Here is an 8,438-nt window from a genome sequence, read left to right as displayed (position 1 = left end):
GACATCCTCTCGTAAGGTCATCCGCCTAGAAGAGCCAAGAAATGCTAAATAAGGTCCTAATGGGAGAATGATGTACCGGACCAAACGGTCGAATGAACCATGTCCGCACAGCCGAGCCCCCGATGGCGGAGGCACATGTACTAGTGCCAAATAATCGAAGAATGCTTTTTGCCAATATGACTCATGCTCCAAAGAAAACCCAACATTTTTGCCAGAACGGTTCCTTCATCAAAAAGTGTCCCGAATACTCGGAGACTAGCGCCGATAATTTGGCACCCACATGACCTCAGGGTCGATACTCCAAACTAGTAAGCCCTCATCGAGGCAACACGAAAATCATGAAATACCTCAAAAAAAGAAAGCGTCCCAAATATTCGGAGACTGGCGCCAAAAAACTCAGAAAACGCACGACCTCAGGGTCAAAATCTTCAAAGTCGTAAGCCCTCAGTGAGGCAATTCCGAGCTCTTGAGTAACGGCTGTCAAGGCAAACAAACTCGATGACTCGGAGACTGTCGCCAATCGCCATTCAGCAAAAAACCCGAGGCCGTAAGACCCCGAGCGGGCAGACTCGGTCTTGTAAAACTTACACAAAGCAACAACACAAGCTGTAAGACCTCAAGCAAGGCATGAATCATACTTGTACCAAGTATCAACAAACTGTAAGACCTCAAAGGCATGAAAATTTTGTAAGAACTTATTACAGGCATAAACTCGATCCCGAAGTTCAGGCTAAATATCGAATTTATAAGACCCCTAAAAAGGCATACCCTCGATATAGACACCTAAACTACTATACTCGGGACCAAAAAATGGCTCCAGCCAGACACAAATGACTACGGTCATACAGCTGCACCAGCCAAACTAACGCGACTCGGGGATGCCCGACCGTCACTACAAAATCATAGGCCATTACTTCGAATCTACTTCGAAAAGAACCGGTTAAACAGGCTACCCTCAACAGGCAAAAGAGATTCGACCATGTCAGCTCCAAATCACGAGGCTTCGAGCTACTCAGCCTACGAGCCAAACCTTACAAGGTGCTCGAACATCGCCGCAAACGACTGGAAATCGAGGTTCTTCCCGAACCGACGACAGGTCAGGCAAAATCAATGCAAAAGTCCTTAATGAGAGGAAAATAAAGCCTACATATGCCTAAGGGCAAAGCGTAAGAGCCATTGTCGCTAGCTTAACGAGCCTTAGGGCCACACACATGCCTAAGGGCAGAGCGTAAGCGCCATTGTTGCCAGCTTACATAAAATATCGCTTCAATAAAAGGTGTAAGAGCCATTGCCGCCCGCCCAATACAAACATAAAACTTGAGGGTCAAATGAGCTCGAGTCGTAACCCGACTCAGAGACTGAATCCAAAAGAGTTAAAGCGTAAGAGCCATTGTTGCCAGCCCATGCAAACACAATAAGCCCCAAGGCCATTCACATAAAAGATCGCTTCGATCAAAGGCGTAAGAGCCACTGTCGCCGGCCCATGCAAACATAAAAAGCTTGAGGGATGTATGAGCTCGAGTCGAAGCCCGACTCAGAGACTTTACCCGAAATAGTTGAGCAAAAGCATAAGTGCTCAAATGCCTGCTTACACTAAAGGTCGCATCGACCGAGCGCGTAAGAGCCCCCGGGCCTGCCTAATGAGCCCCAGGGCCGTATCACAAATCTGAAGATTCTCACTAACTCTGAAACCAGTCCACCTGGCCACAAGAAAAACAGAAAGGGGGTACAGAAGAACTAAAGCCGCAAAAGGGTTATTTCTTTTCATGTACATACACGGAAAAATACATTCTCCGTCTACAAACATACTCTGAAAAGGTACTACATACGGGATGGTGAGGTCTACGCCCCACCCCCAAGAGCTATGGCCTATCGGCCTCATCTTCACTCTCCTCGGCGTCGGACAGGAGTAATCGAGCATCGCACTCGTCCGCCCTCGCTCGCGCCAGCTCTTCCGAAAGAACAAAACCCCTGGCACTGATTTCCTCGAGAACTTTTCTCCCAGACTTGCAATGAACATATTCTTCGATCCTCTCTCCATGATCGAGGACCCTCTTCAACTCGGCTTGGGCATCGGTAGCATCCTTCAAATGAATCACCATCTCCGGATCGGCCTTAGTACGATTCAGCGCCACTTCGGTCCGAGCATCAACGATCTCAGCCCTAACCTTAGAAAGTTCGGATTCAAGCTTAGTGATCATATCCGCTTGAACTGAAGCGTTGTCACGAGCTAAGCGGAGTTGGACCCCGAGGGCCGGAAGTTCAGCCAAGACATCTTTTTACTCTGAAGCACGGACCTGCGCCCGAGTTCTCAGCTCGCTACAGTCATTCCTGATTCGGTCGGCCTCACCCCTAAGACGCTCTAGGGCCTCCGTCTTTTTCTGCAGCTGAGATAGGCGAAGAGTTAACCTTAGAAGTTAAAAAGCGAAACATATACTCAACCAGGACAGGAAGTTACCTGCTCCATCAAATAACTCTCGTAATTCGAGCTCCGATACACCTCATATCGCCAGTGTGCCAACTCGACTTCCTTCTCCTTGCAAAGGAGCCTAAGGGATTTACCCTCATCCAGAGCTTTCCGGAGCCTAGTGTTGATACCCAATTTTTCCCTATATATTTTTAATATGCAAAACACCTTCAAAATAGCATATATGTATGCATAAGCATGTCCAAGTGTTTTATTATTTTTTTCCATAATTTTTAAAGGCTTAAATTGACTTATTTTCCCCTTTTTATCCATAAGATCCCCAATAATTATTTCCAAGATGATTATTCTTGAGAATTCTTCTATTTGATTTTTATATTTATGCCAAAATATGGCTAAGGTAATTTTTACAATTATATTTAGTATTTTTTAAAGCTAAATTGCACATAATTGCAATGTTAGCCATTTTAAGGTTTAATTATGTTTTATACTCATAAAATTGGATCCTACATTTTAAAATTGTTAATTATGTATTATAAAACACTTTAGTACTTTAAATTTATTTTCAGAAACTATTTGCTATTTTTATAAATTAAAAAGGGAAAACTGGCTATTTAAATAACAACCCCTTTTGTATTTCAATTATAGCCTAAATCAAACCCCAATTCCCAACCAAATTATACCCACCGGACCAAGCCCAAACCCAATTTTATAACCCGACCCACCTACCCACTCTCATCTCAACCATTGATCTCCCAAATCAACAGTCCCCATTACCCTTACCATTTTTAAACCCAAACGACCCCCTAACCTAAAACATCTCTCACCAGTCCGCCGCCCTTGAATCCCCTCTCCTCTCCAATTCTCTCTGAAACCTAAAGCTAACCCTGTCCGCCCCCACCCTAATCCCCTTCAATCCCCACTCAATCCAGGGACTCCCATGGCTGTTTGAGCCGTATACCGGTATCCTATGTCTCCTGGTGGCCCGCTTTTGTGATTTCATGGATAGATCTTGAAGAGATATGGTCCAGTACTTGCTCAACTTCTATCCATGGTCTTTTCCCGGCCATCCCTGGCCTTTCGAGTCAGATCCATGGCTTTTCCGGCTAGATCGGTAACTTTGCGAAGTTTTCTTACTTTTTCTGGGTTCTCCGAAACCCTAGCCTTAAAGACCTTCGATTTTCTTTCAGATCTGTCTTAGATCTGTGTATGTCATGAACCTCCTGGTTTTTCAAAGGTTTTTCCGATTTTTCAAAGTGGCTCTTCGTCTTCAAAGATTAGGATTTTCTTAACCTTTTTTAAAAGACTTCTCTTCTGATTTTCAGTATTGTCTTATGATTTTACTACGTTTAAATGGTTTGCTTATGTTTTTTCTTTTACCTGGTTCATCGTGTTGAAAACCCTAAGTGTTTTGGTTCTATCCGGGGTTCTGAAACTGTCTTTGTTTATTTGTTTATATGCCTGTTTTGATTGGGTTCTTTGTGGTTAGATCCTTTTCCTTTGTTTGCCTTGACCGATTCAGAGTCCTTACCATTTTTCTTTTACTCGACTATTGTTAAAACCCTAATTTCCTAAACCTCTTCTCACCTGTTACTGAGAGTTTTTAAAAAAAAGATCTCCTTTACCTGTTGCTATGTGTTAGACTGTTTCCTTCGTTTCTGGTTCTATGTGACTGCTTGAGAGTTTTTGTTGACTATTATGCTCGAGTAGGTTCTTTTACTACTGAGCCCTAACCTACTCCTATTACTGCTGTATGTTTACATGGTTGCTTCTTTTGCCAATATATTTAGCGTTGCATGTTCATTCTTCTTCTCTATTTATATGGCGAAGTGCAGAATCATGATTCTTTCTTGATTGATCTTGATTTCCTCAAGTCGCGACTAATTGCAAAATTTTTTTCTTATAAACCCCTGGTTTCACTCATTTTGTTTAAATTGATTGGTTCCCTTTATTTACTGTGATGTTTTACCTTGCTGAATCCTTTCCCAAAATTAAGTATATTTTGTACTTAGACTCAATTATTTACTCTGTACTTTTTACTAGACCTTATATGGTAAAATCAATCTTTCTCAAACTGATTCTCTTTCCTTAATTATCCCTATAGTATCCGTTTGGGCTGTAACTCCTTGATTAAGGAGAAGTACTTGTATTAAAAATTCTGATTGTGATTATTTCCATATTTGTGTTAAACTTTTACTTGTTACCTTATTTTTCTACTCATTTTTAAAGCTATAAATACCCTAATGTTTTCATTAACAAGACACGAACAATTGAGTTCAAAACACACACTTACACATTCAAACTTTTCTCTACTACTTGTGCTACTGCTTTGTCTGGCCGGCTGAAAGCCAAGGCTAGACTTGGAATTCTGATTGCTTTACTTTTCTATTCTTCCTGCGCTTTGTTTCTTCAACTCGCATGTCCCTAGTTTAAATTCTGAAACTCAAACCTATGTGTTCCCTTGTTGTCAATCACTGTCTCTTTCTGCAATGACTTAATGACTCATGCTGTTGCACTTTTGTTTACTGCTTTACTCAGCATGCTTAAAATTCTGCCCTCTTTTGTTCAAATGTAATTAGTATGTTTACTTGTTGCTGTTATGTCCTTCAACGAGCATGTCTCCTAATTTACTTGATTCATGACTAATTATATGTTTTAATTTGGACCCTCTGTGTCCCCAACCCCTACTTCCCTGGTTGAAACTCCCGAAACTGTACTGCTATTTGAACCTATTCTGCATGTGTTGCTGTTGCCCCTATCCCCTTTCTCTTTCAAAAAACTATTTTTCACTAAGCAATCCTTCTGCTGTTTTTACAAACTTATTTCAAACATGCTGTTTTCAATATTGTTTTCCAACTCTACTCCTTTGAATCTATATCAAGCACTTTCACTATACTCTTAGGTTATTAGGTTCTGCCCCTTTTGTGTGAGCCTTTCTTTGGGACCCTTGAGCTCCATCTGAACTTGGATGCATGAAAGCTGGCCTTTTCCGCACTGCATTTACTCCGTCTTAGCCATAAAATATCGGTGTGAGCACTGCCCGGGACCCCTTGAGGTCCTTAGGGAACTCTGGCACACCCAGATATAAGGGAAAGCTGGAACAATATTAGCATTTGAGGTGGTTTATTACGTAACTCAGAGAGGAAGTCAGAATCAGGCTTCCTATAGTTGTAACCTCTTATTTTTCATTTTTGTTTATGTAATTCGATCACATGGTCTGTAATAATTTATAAACAGGTACTGGGGTGGCTAGTGAAAAAGGATGGGAGAATATGCATGCTATAGTTGTTAAAGGGTAGAAAGCAGGTTATTAGGTTTATATTCCAAGTTGTGCAATAGAAATCATGTTTAGAATTCATACAATGCATTAGAAACCATGTTCTTAGGATTCATGCTTCCTGCTTCAGCATCTCATTCATTAACCCATGCTTCGTATCCATCACTTAGAAATCCTGATTCTAGGATGAATAAATGAAATAAAAAACTGTTACTCATGAAGTTGTTCCTTAATAATTCTGCAACTCTTTCATCTAGCAACAATGCCTTAAGAACTCTGTCATCTGCATGTGCTTATTAGAAAACCTGTTCTAGGATCCTGTTTGCATTTTGCTTAAAAACGCCTAGTTAATTATCAACTCATGAAAAATGTAGTAAAGTAATAATTTTCATACTGTGACGTTTTTACAACAATCTCTGCAACTAGAACAGCATGCTCTTAGGGTAAAATAATCTCCAACTGTCTCAACAATTCTGAATAACTACTGCATATTGCTTTACGCCTAGGCAAGCTTTAGGTAATACCCTTAACTGGAAATCCCTTTATTTAACTATAAACTGTTAAAATCAGTAAGCAAACCTGATTCAGACTTCTTTTCTGAGTCATGTGATAAATTTGGTTCTGATGTTATCACTCAAACACCCTGCTTTAAGATTTTAAATTCAGACCTTAATTGTGTAAAAGTCATGCTGTCTATGTGCATTATCTGGGGAGGTATATCTGAACCTCCTATTCGTTTTCTATGTTTTCCCCCTTTAAATGCAGTTCTACCTGTTTTGTATGTCGCCTTAGTATTTTGCCTTTAAACCTGAGGGTCTGCCTAGGACCTCCTTCTTATAGGATAGGAGTCCTAACCTCCGGGGCTGATAGGAAGGGACGAGTAACATCATGCAATAAGAATCGAGACCAAACCTCGCTTTAATTACCTTCACGAGTGGGACAGGGTAGATATGGATATGATGATCGGTGCGCTAATGCCACGCGTAGCCCCTTTCTAAGGAGTGATTACCGGGCATTGTACTGATGTGATCCATATTACAGACAAACCTAGGACCCCTCTACACTCATAAGCATGCTTAGATTATAACTCTTTTCAAAACCTTACTTTTATTAATCGCTTTTCAAACGCTTGTGTATTTCTACCTAAATCCCCTGCTATGTGATCCTTACTTATCTACTTGCTAATTGCACAAATTCACAAAAAAACTGTCTGGCTGGGAACCACACTAGTGGATCCTGAGGGGTGCCTAACACCTTCCCATTAGGATAACTTCAAGCCCTTACTCTATCTCTGGTTATCAAACGTAATTGCTGATGAACCCTGTAGGTTCCCTAACGCACCTTTAAAATCGGTGGCGACTCTTCAAAACGTAATACACGATTCCCAAAAAGAAATGAGTCATTACACCTCCATGAATGTCGAAACCAGGACTCCTCTCCGCGGAGGGAAAAAGGGGGGCGCGACACCTAGCTCCATGACGGAGCAGCTCGGACCTAAGCCTGTCAAAGGCCTGCAAAATGAAAAACCCGAGAAAGAAAGGAAGATGCGGATTCAGGGGGCCTATATCGAAGCTCACCGCAAAGTGAAGTCGGCGGACTTTCTCGAAGGCCGAGCACACATATGTTGATCTAGTCCCCTCAGCCCCGGAAGAATCAACCCCGGTCGAAGCACGATCGCTCGGAGGAGCCACCTTTCCAGAACCAGAAACCTCGGGTGCAGCAGGTTTGGGCGGTATTTTTGTCTCAGAGGCCCGGTCCCGTTTCGCCTTGCCATGAGCGCTACCGCCCTGCAAGTACATTTCCAGCTTATTGTTGCCGCCCTCTGGCTCGGAAGCTGGCAACCCCTTCTCCTCTCCGGAGGAGCACAACCTCACCTTTGGAGGCTCTCCGATATCTACGACAGCAAGATTAGTACATGAAAAGAGAAAAATGTCTCTCCAAATGAACAAGGAACAAGGGAAGTGCAGTATATATGCGCACCGTGATGTTTTTCTTCTCATCTGCCCCGGGACACAGCTCGCCACCTACGCTCGTCGCAAGTCGAGTGGGTCGCCATCTCCCGAACCCAACCAGGCAGATCAGGAACTTCGCCCGGCAACCATGAAACTGCTGCAGAAAAGAAGGAAACACGATTACTAAACTAGCTTCTGCCATGAGCAGATCCGAGAAAGTACGGGACGCTCCACTCACGCGTATTGTTCCATTCTTCAGGGAATGGCATAAGTTCCACAGGGATAACGTCAGCCATCCGGACTCGGACGAACCGACTAACCCACTCCCGATCTCCGTCTTCCTCATCATCAACAACAAAAGGCATGGACGAACGGCACCGCAAGGTTAGCAAACCTCGGTGGTGAAAGGGGCGGTACAGCCTGACGAGATGACTGAGCGTGAATTCAATCCCCGCCTTCTCTGCAAAAAACCTCATCATCAACACTATTCACCAAAACGACGGTGTATCTGCACCAAGGTAACCCGGTACTTTAAACAGAAGTCGAGCACGACCCTGTCAAGAGGTCCCAGTATGAAAGGATACGTGTATACATTTAGGAATCCATCGGTAGGGGTGTTCAAAATCGAACCGAAACCGAAAACCGAACTGAAACCGAAGCTTAATGGCTTATTGGTATCGGGTTAACGGATGGGGAACGGATTGAAATTTTTTTATTAACGGCTTATCGGTTTGGGGGCGGATTATTCAATTTTCTTAACGGATAATCCGTTAACCCGTTAAGA

This window comes from Nicotiana attenuata, chromosome 6 (assembly GCF_001879085.1).
Source record: "Nicotiana attenuata strain UT chromosome 6, NIATTr2, whole genome shotgun sequence".
NCBI classification, from domain to species: Eukaryota; Viridiplantae; Streptophyta; class Magnoliopsida; order Solanales; family Solanaceae; genus Nicotiana; species Nicotiana attenuata.
Note: the sequence above shows the minus strand (reverse complement) of the source record.